Source organism: Lycium barbarum, chromosome 1 (genome assembly GCF_019175385.1).
Source record: "Lycium barbarum isolate Lr01 chromosome 1, ASM1917538v2, whole genome shotgun sequence".
NCBI lineage: Eukaryota > Viridiplantae > Streptophyta > Magnoliopsida > Solanales > Solanaceae > Lycium > Lycium barbarum.
In genome coordinates this window covers 25325728-25334876 of record NC_083337.1, presented here as the reverse complement: position 1 = coordinate 25334876, position 9149 = coordinate 25325728, and positions in this window count along the sequence as shown.

The following is a 9149-nucleotide window of genomic DNA, read 5'->3' as shown; positions in this document are numbered from 1 at the left end:
AAAGGAGTAGAATTCATAAGAATATGGAAGTTGCATGATGATTGTGTGTGGCCGTGTGCATGGGTGATTGTAGGAACAATGATTCAATGATTTTATGAAGTGTTTTAGTTGTTGTTGTTGTGAATTCTATGTTGACAATGAAAGTGTGATGATTTTAGTTGAAGTTGTAAATGTTGGGTTGGCCGTGTGGTGTATATGTTGTGCAGGAAAGATGAACAAATTTATATATAGTAATTTAATTATTGTTGATATTATCCTATGATAGAAATGAGAATTTGATGATTTAAAGTGGTGTTGGAAATATTATGGGTAGATTTTGAAGCCAATGTAATATTAATGTCGTTTCTATATTCACGAGTATAATGTTGTTAGAATGTATGTTGTTGGAGTAGTTCATGAATTTGGAAGCAAAAAATGCATTAAAAATCGTTTCTAGGGAAGTTGAGGAGTTTTCGGGCAAAATATGGAATTTGGTGGAATCTTGCCTATTTTGTAGAATGACATGAAAAGCTTTCGAATTGTGTTAGAATGATCTTGAATTGGTACATGGATATGCAAATGTTGATATTGACTTAGAAGTGCAAAGTTGGGTTGGAAGTTGTTGCACTATTTAGGAAAGGAAACAATTTATGTTAGAATGCATTTTTGATTGACTATTGATGCTGTTGGTTTGTTGTTGGTATGGTTGTTGATGTCTTAGCCGATTTAAATTCTCGGGGATGGCGCATTTACAGGGGAAATGCTGCCGAAATTTCTATAGACAAATGTTACTTCAAGATTGAATTCCTAAAGGCTCTAATTAATATTTGGTAAACATGACCAATTGTAGATTTTGGAGGCAACGGGATCTGAATTTGGACAAGCGTAAAAGGCAAATAAGGTATGTAAGGCTTACCCTCTCTTTCTCTTGGCATGTCCTAGATGTGATAGGCTATGATTCGAGCCTTGGGGATGACTCTACTCTTAGAAATCCGATCTTATGTTTGACCCTTTTTCATTCAGTGTAATTGAATTAGGCATATTATGTTTAGTTGAAAAAGTTGGTTTGAACATATGTAACTTCCACCAACGGAACTGATCTGATCTGAATATTCTCTGTAAGTCTTAATGTTCTTTATGTACGATCTCGGATCGCTTAAAAGTCCGAAGAGGTTTCTGTATTTCAAATGCTCATAACTTCCTGATACTAACTTGGAAGAACCCGAAACCCGCTTCTGAGCCTTCGAATGTCGGCAAGTGTACCTATCCATCGAGTCTGGATTTATGTGCATATGGTTTCTCATGACTCTGCTCGTGCATGACTTAATGTCTCTTTCACTGCGTCCCGGGCCAGGTTCTGTTATCGTGCCCTTCTTCTGCTTTGTCCACTGCGTCCCGGGCCAGGTTCTATTATCGTGCGTTTCCTCTGCATTGTTCACCGCGCCCCTCGGTGGGAGAGCCGGGTTCTGTTATCTGTATATGATGATATGGGGATGGCGGCCAGGATGGCATATGATTCTTTTCACCGCGTCTCTTCCCAGAGGGTCGGGTTCTGTTACCGCGTCCCTTATCACAGGGCCGGGATCTGTTATCTGTGAAAATATTATATGATTCCGATATGCATAATTTGTGTCCGGAAAGTAAGCACTCTGGTATTCTGTACGTTCTGTACCCCGTTTGGCGTGTGACATCACCTCTGTACTTTCGGTACTCCGTTCTGTATTCTGTATTTTCTGTACCTCTTCGGACATGCGATCTGTAATTGTAGAATAAGTACTTTGGTACTTTGGTTAACGCCCTTACTCTCTGTATATTCGCTGATATGTGAGACGGGTATGTATGTCTTGTGTCTGAAAAGTAATAAGCGTCTGGTACTCTGAATACCGTATTGGTTTGTTAGTTCAGTCTGCTTCTTTGTGATGCATGCTTTACATACTCAGTACATATTCCGTACTGACCCCCTTTCTTCGGGGGCTGCGTTTCATGCCGCGCAGGTACTCTCAGATGAGCTGAAGTTATTATAGAAGATGTTCCAGCGAAGATGGCAAGCCCCATTCTCCCGGAGGGCTGCCAAGTCAGAGTTTGTTTGTTATGATTTCTGGAATTGTGTTAGAGACTTTGCAGACAGCGTCGTGGGTATTGGTTATCAGTCTGTAAGCGGCTCTGTCAGCCGATATGTCGGTCTGTGTTATGTACTGAATTTTGTATGATTATAGATTTGTTCGGCTTGGAAGTTACGAGAAACAATATTTCTGAAAAAAAAAATTACTATATATTTTATCTTATTTGATTTAAAAAGTTTGACGTGATTTTATGTGCAGTAAGAGTCTGAGGGTTCGCTCGGCCCTAAGTAAGGGTCGGGTGCCCATCACACCCTAGTAAGGTCGGGGTGTGACAGTTATGATATTAATGAAGGTATAGACGCTAGCATTGGAAGGAAGCGTGCAAGTGTAGAATAGTCCGACGAAAAGGTATGTAAGGCTAACCCTTCTTTCATAAGGCATGGTTCCTTGGCCAAACTCTTAAATCCTCTATACGAGTATGTTGTATTCAAGTGATTGACACTCCGAGCTCATAAGCTCACGACCCTTGATACGTGCTACGAATGTACTACGCACCCCATTGACGAGTAAGCATAAGATAGAGATGTAGCGAAAACGATGATGATAGTGATGACGATGATAATAATAATGATGCTAAAGGTGCCTACGGACTATTATATTCACATGTGCCTATGAAGGGCTATAATGTCACCCCGAGCTTATAATGCCGGGTAGAATATAGGTATATGGATGTATATATGTTTGTATGTATATGATTACGTAACGCGCACACACGTCTGCAGATGGTACGGATAACCCTGAAGCCTTGGTAGGGCCAGGTAGAAATAACATTGAGCCTTGGTTGGCTAAGTACGTATGAAACACCGAACCTTATGGTCGGGCACGCTATGTATGTATATAAGTGTATGGCTATGCATATAATATGAATATGAATGTGAAAAGACTATGTATATGAATGCAAATAGGGGCATGTATACGAATACGAGCACTATTATGAAATACGCATGAGAAATGGAAAGTTCCTATGAAAGGCAGGTAAGTGCCATGATGATGATATTATTGTCTTCCCTCCTATGTCACTTCATATATTGTCTATGATGCTTCTATATTGATGTTAATCATGCTTTACATACTCAGTACATTCTTCGTACTGACGTCCTTTTGTTTGTGGACGCTGCATCATGCCCGCAGGTGCACAGGGAGACAGACTTGATCCATAGCTGCTTATCCAAAGATTGAATAGCAGTGCTCCATTTCTTTCGGAGCCGCAGCTTTTGGGTGCTCATTCTTTTGTGTATATAATTATGGGCATACCGGGGTCCTGTCCCGCTAATGTGATATGTCATACTCTTAGAGGCTCGTAGCCATGTGTATGTGGGTAGAGATGTTCGGCCATGTCGGCCCATGTTTTGTATATCTTTTGTTAGCCTCGTCGGCTTTGTACTTATGATGTGGCATAGATGCCTATGATATGTTAAATGATGTTGGTCGTCTAATGGGATCAATATGATTAACGATAAGAAAAGCACGAATTGGCTTATGGTTCACCTAGATGTTATGTTATGTACGATAAGGGGGTGCCCGGGTGGGGTAGCACCGGGTGCTCGTCGCGGCCCCCTAGCCGGGTCGTGACAAAAGTGGTATCAGAGCAGTTCAGTCCTAGGATGTGTCTAAGAGCCGTATCAAGTAGAGTCTTGGTTATGGGTGTGTTGCGCGCCACACTTATATACAAGAAGCTGCGGATATTTTAGGAATAAATGACCTTCTATCTTCATAAGAATGGTGCGATAGAGCTATGATGTAAGAAATTCTCGTTCCTAAATCGTGTGTTGTGTATTTCAGAGATGGCTAAAAAGAAAAAGGCTACAGCAGCCCAAAGGGGCAAGATGGTGGCAGAAAAGCGGGCTGAAAGAGCACCGCCACCGGTAGTAGACGAAGATGAGTCCCAGAGTGCAGCTCAATCTCAGTTCTCCCAGACAGTACCTATTACCGAGGAGCACGTGGGAGCCTCAGCCCCAGCTCCAGCTCCTCCACCGAATGCTTCGGGCCAAGATGAGAGAGAGGCCATTAATTTGTTGACTCAGTTGGTTGCGGCCCAGACTCAGAGGCCAAGCGCAGGGCAAGGTGACAGGGCTGTAAGTGCAAGGGCCCGTGACTTCATTGCTTTGAAACACTCGGAATTCTTTGGGTCGAAACCGGAGGAGGATCCTCAGGACTTCATTGACGGTATGTTAAGGACGCTCCGATTGATACATGCTTTAGACACCGAGTTGGTGGAGCTAGCGTCGTATAGATTGAGGGACGTCTCAATCCAGTGGTATACGGTTTGGATGGCTTCACGGGGAGCCAATGCACCTTCGCCGGTATGGCAAGAGTTTGTCGATGCTTTTCTCCATCATTACATGCCTCCAGAAGTTCGGCGAGCTAGGGCCGATAAATTCTTGAATTTGAGGCATGGTAACATGAGTGCTACAGAGTATAGTCTCCGCTTTAACTCCTTGGCTAGTTATGCTTCGGCCATGGTAGTGGATATGGGCGATCGGGTGCACCGATTTGTGAAAGGCCTAGGGCCACACTTGATGGATAAATGCTTGACTGCGTCCCTTCAGGATGGCATGGATATTGCACGCATTCAGGCACATGCTCAGGAATTAGAGGAACACTTACAGCAGCGGAGAAATGAACGGGAGCAAGATAGGGGGCATAACAAGAGGTCTAGACCTTCGGGTTCGAGGGGCGAGTCCTGAGGCGGACACAGGCAGCAGTTTCTCAGCCATTCGGGCTATTCCATGACCAGTCCACCTCCACGGTTTTCAGGCCAAGGCCTTGATAGATCTGTTCGTTCAGGGCCGAGTCAGAGTTATTCAGGGTCCCAGTTCAGAGGTGATTCGGGCCAGTCAAGGCCGCCTGTGCCACGATATTCGCAGTGTGGGAAGTCGCATTGGGGTCAGTGCCGATTGGGTTCAGATGTTTGCTATTCATGTGGTCGACCGGGCCATATTATGCGTGATTGCCCCTCAATGCATGGTAGATGTAGGACCCAGCCATCAGGGTCGGTAGCCGGATCTTCGGCATCTGTACGCCCTACGGGGCCTGGTTCACATGCGTCAGTCGGCCATGGTAGAGGTAGAGGCAGAGCTCCCAGTACTAGCGGTTCTCAGCACCGTATTTATGCTTTGGCTGGACGCCAAGATCTTGAGTCTTCTCCTGACGTGGTCACAGGTATATTATCGGTATTCTCTCATGATGTATATGCTTTGATTAATCCGGGCTCTACATTGTCTGATGTTACTCCATACATTGCGGGTCGATTTATAGTCGAGCCGGAGTCGATCAAACCTTTTGAGGTGTCCACGCCCATTGGAGAATCAGTGATAGCTAGCCAAGTGTATAGAGGTTGTGTAGTCGTGATTTGTGACCGTCGTACCATGATTGATTTGCATGAGCTAGAGATGGTAGATTTTGATGTCATTATGGGCATGGATTGGTTGGCTTCTTGTTATGCCAATGTTGATTGTAGAATGAAGATGGTTCGTTTCCAATTTCCGGGAGAACCAGTCTTAGAATGGAAAGGAAATACGGCATCACCAAAAGGTAGGTTTATTTCCTATCTAAAGGCAAGGAAGATGATCACGAAAGGGTGTATTTATCACCTAGTACGAGTTCAAGATGTAGAAGCTGAGTCGCCGACTCTACAGTCAGTTCCAATGGTGAACGAATTTCCGGATGTGTTCCCGGAAGAGCTTCCAGGCTTTCCTCCCGAGCGAGAGATCGATTTTTCCATTGATGTGTTTCCAGACACTAAACCCATATCTATTCCTCCCTATAGAATGGCACCCGCAGAGTTGAAAGAGTTGATGGAGCAATTGAAGGACTTGCTTGAAAAAGGCTTCATTAGGCCTAGTTCGTCCCCGTGGGGAGCGCCCGTACTGTTTGTCCGAAAGAAAGATGGCTCCTTGAGAATGTGCATCGATTATCGGCAATTGAATAAAGTGACGATTAAGAACAAGTATCCTCTCCCGAGGATCGATGACTTATTTGATCAATTGCAAGGTGCCAAGTGGTTTTCAAAGATTGACTTGAGGTCTGGGTATCATAAAGTGAGAGTCAGGGAAAGAGATATCCCTAAGACGGCCTTCAGAACAAGATACGGTCACTTCGAATTTCGAGTGATGTCGTTTGGGTTAACTAATTCCACGGCAGTGTTTATGGACCTAATGAACAATGTATTCAGACCTTTTCTGGATCTATTTGTAATTGTATTCATCGACGACATCTTAGTGTATTCTAGATCCGAGGACGAGCATGCGGATCATTTGCGAATTGTCCTTGGAGTTCATCGAGCTCGAGAGTTGTTTGCAAAATTCTCCAAGTGTGAGTTTTGGTTGAACTCGGTATCATTTCTGGGCCATATCGTTGCAGCCGATGGTATTCGAGTGGATAGCCAAAAAATCGAGGCCGTGAAGACTTGGCCAAGGCCCACGACTCCTATGGAGGTTCGTAGCTTTTTGGGCTTAGCAGCCTATTGATAACGTCCAAATCCACCCTATTAATTAGAATGGGCACGGTCGTATGCAAATATAATTTACCCAACTATGAGTCGGGGTCGAATCCCACAGAGAACAATATGTAGGCGATTAGGAAAAGTAGGAATTTTCACCAATAATAGCTAAAGCCAAACGATAGATAACATTTTGGTTTTGTTTGAGAGAAAATTATAACTAATGCAAAAATGTAAACTAACCTAGAAAGCAAGTAAAATGATCAATGGCCACAAGCATGGATACAAGGGAAACTACGCTCAAGTAACGATCCAATGTACTTCATGATTTACAAATAATAGTGAGTTTATATTACTTAGCCTCGGATAATGACTCTAAATTAGCTTCTTCCGAAGACTAACTAGACTACCTAATTGAATATCCCTAAAGCAATTAGGAGCATTAAGAACACCCGAATATGGCTACAAGTGGTGTCGCCTATCCCTAGGTCGATTTCCATTAGATGAGGGTTAACACCCCAAATTCTTGTTAATTAATCTTTCCCAATCCCGAGTTTGCCTCTTCCAAGTTTAAATCGAAATAAATGGGCAAGTCTTAGGGTTAGCTACTCCCTTAAGAATCATTCAAAATGAGATTAATTAAAGAAACAATAACCCACTTCATTAGGAATAAAATCATTCAACACATAAGCAAAACAAGATATTCAATCCAAACTTAAACAATATATACTTCCATAAACAAGGTTCAAGTATTAAAATGAAATACTACACACATAAATATTCAATACAAAGCAAGAGTAGAAGAAATGGGTAAAGAATTTCTCATTGGGTGCCTCCAAATCTTCTCTTCCAAGGTGTTGGTGATGAACCCTAGCCTCCAAGAACTTGGTGTTGTGCCAAAGATGATATGTTTTTGCCCCCTAGTCTTCCTTTTATGTTTCTCAATTTTTCCAAGTCCAAAAAATGACAAAATATGCCCCAGATTTTCGTTTTTGCAGTTCTGCCCGTTCTTTGCAAATCTGTCCCGTTTTTGCAAAACTGTCCACTTTTGACAGTTTTGCAAAACTGTGCAGTTTTGTCCAATTTGACCTCTTTTTGACTTTATTTTCACTTGGTTTCTTCCGATCACTTCTAAATCACATAAACCTGTAAAATAGATGTAAATGATATTAAATGCACTATTTTCTCAAGCAAACATAGCAAAAATATAAGATTAAAGAAGAGATAAGTTGGTAAAATACCAACTTATCAAACCCCCAAGCTTAAACTATTGCTTGTCCTCAAGCAATTCAAAACATACAATCTCTTTTGAAGAAATCGACTCAATAGTGCACCAACATCATACCAAGTTAAAAAGTCTACTTTAAGCACAAAAACATGACTTTTGATTGGTACCAACAATTAATTCAAAACACATGAATCACCAACTTCTTCTTAAAAACTTCATTTTCTTTTCAAGTGCTCAAACACCAAGTTGATCAAAGTAGCAATCAAGTCATGACACTAAAGCTTCAAAATTTTACTCCTTATCACAAAACAACATTCTTTTGTTCATTCCTCTCAATTGGAAAATGGAACAATTTCACAACTTAAATTCTCATGTGCCCTCACACTCAAGAGAGAATCCCACACTTAGAAAATGTAATTCAAAACACAAATGGGATATTAAATAGAAAGAATTAACTCTCTTCTCTCACAAAGATGTTCAATTGCACAAGTAGTACCATAAGCTTGCCCTTCATGTATTTCTCCACTAATATAGACACACTTGGTTCAAAATCAATTAGGACTTAAAGGGTTGTAATGTAGGCTTTTGGTTAAGGTAGGAACATAATTTGGAAATAGTGACTCAAAAAACCTCCCTAAGCACTACAATTTTCAACAATCAAAGCACACTTCCTTTGAAATTTTTCCACCATTTTCTTCATTTTCCATTTCACCAACTAGTCTTCCCTTTATTCACAACTCTTCATTATTCCTTCCTCTTTTTTTTTTCTTTTTCAAAATAACAAGGAAGTTTCCAATTTTTTTTTTTTTTTACTACTTCATTTTTTTCTTTCACCTTAAAGTAACACCCACATAACAACTTTTTCCAACTATCACCCCCAAACTTAGGCTTTTAGCCTACGTTTGTACTTTCAATGCACTTAAGGAGGTAGGGTACTAAAAGATTGATCAATGAAGAACAGAAGGTTAAAGTTTGTAATATGGTTGCCAAAGAAAAGGTTAAAGGCTCAAAAGGGGTTGACTAGGGAAAATATGCAAGGGTAGAAAATTTAAGGCAAAAATGATCCAAAGAAGGCCTAACATCATTTGTCAAACCAAGTGTAACCTAGAATTTCGCCTTGAAACACATTCCGGGCAAGTTCTAGACCACAAGTAATGTAAAAGAACTCACAAAAACCTCTCCACACATGGCACATGATAATCCAAGTAGAATATGTATCCAAAACCCAATTGAAACAAATGAACTCAAAGAAAGTCACTTATAGCCTAAAGAGACTAATTAGTGAAAGTAAGAGCCAAAAATTGAGTCTAATTAGTGAAAGTAAGAGCCAAAAATTGAGTCTAATTAGTGAAAGTAAGAGCCAAAAATTAAAATTGAG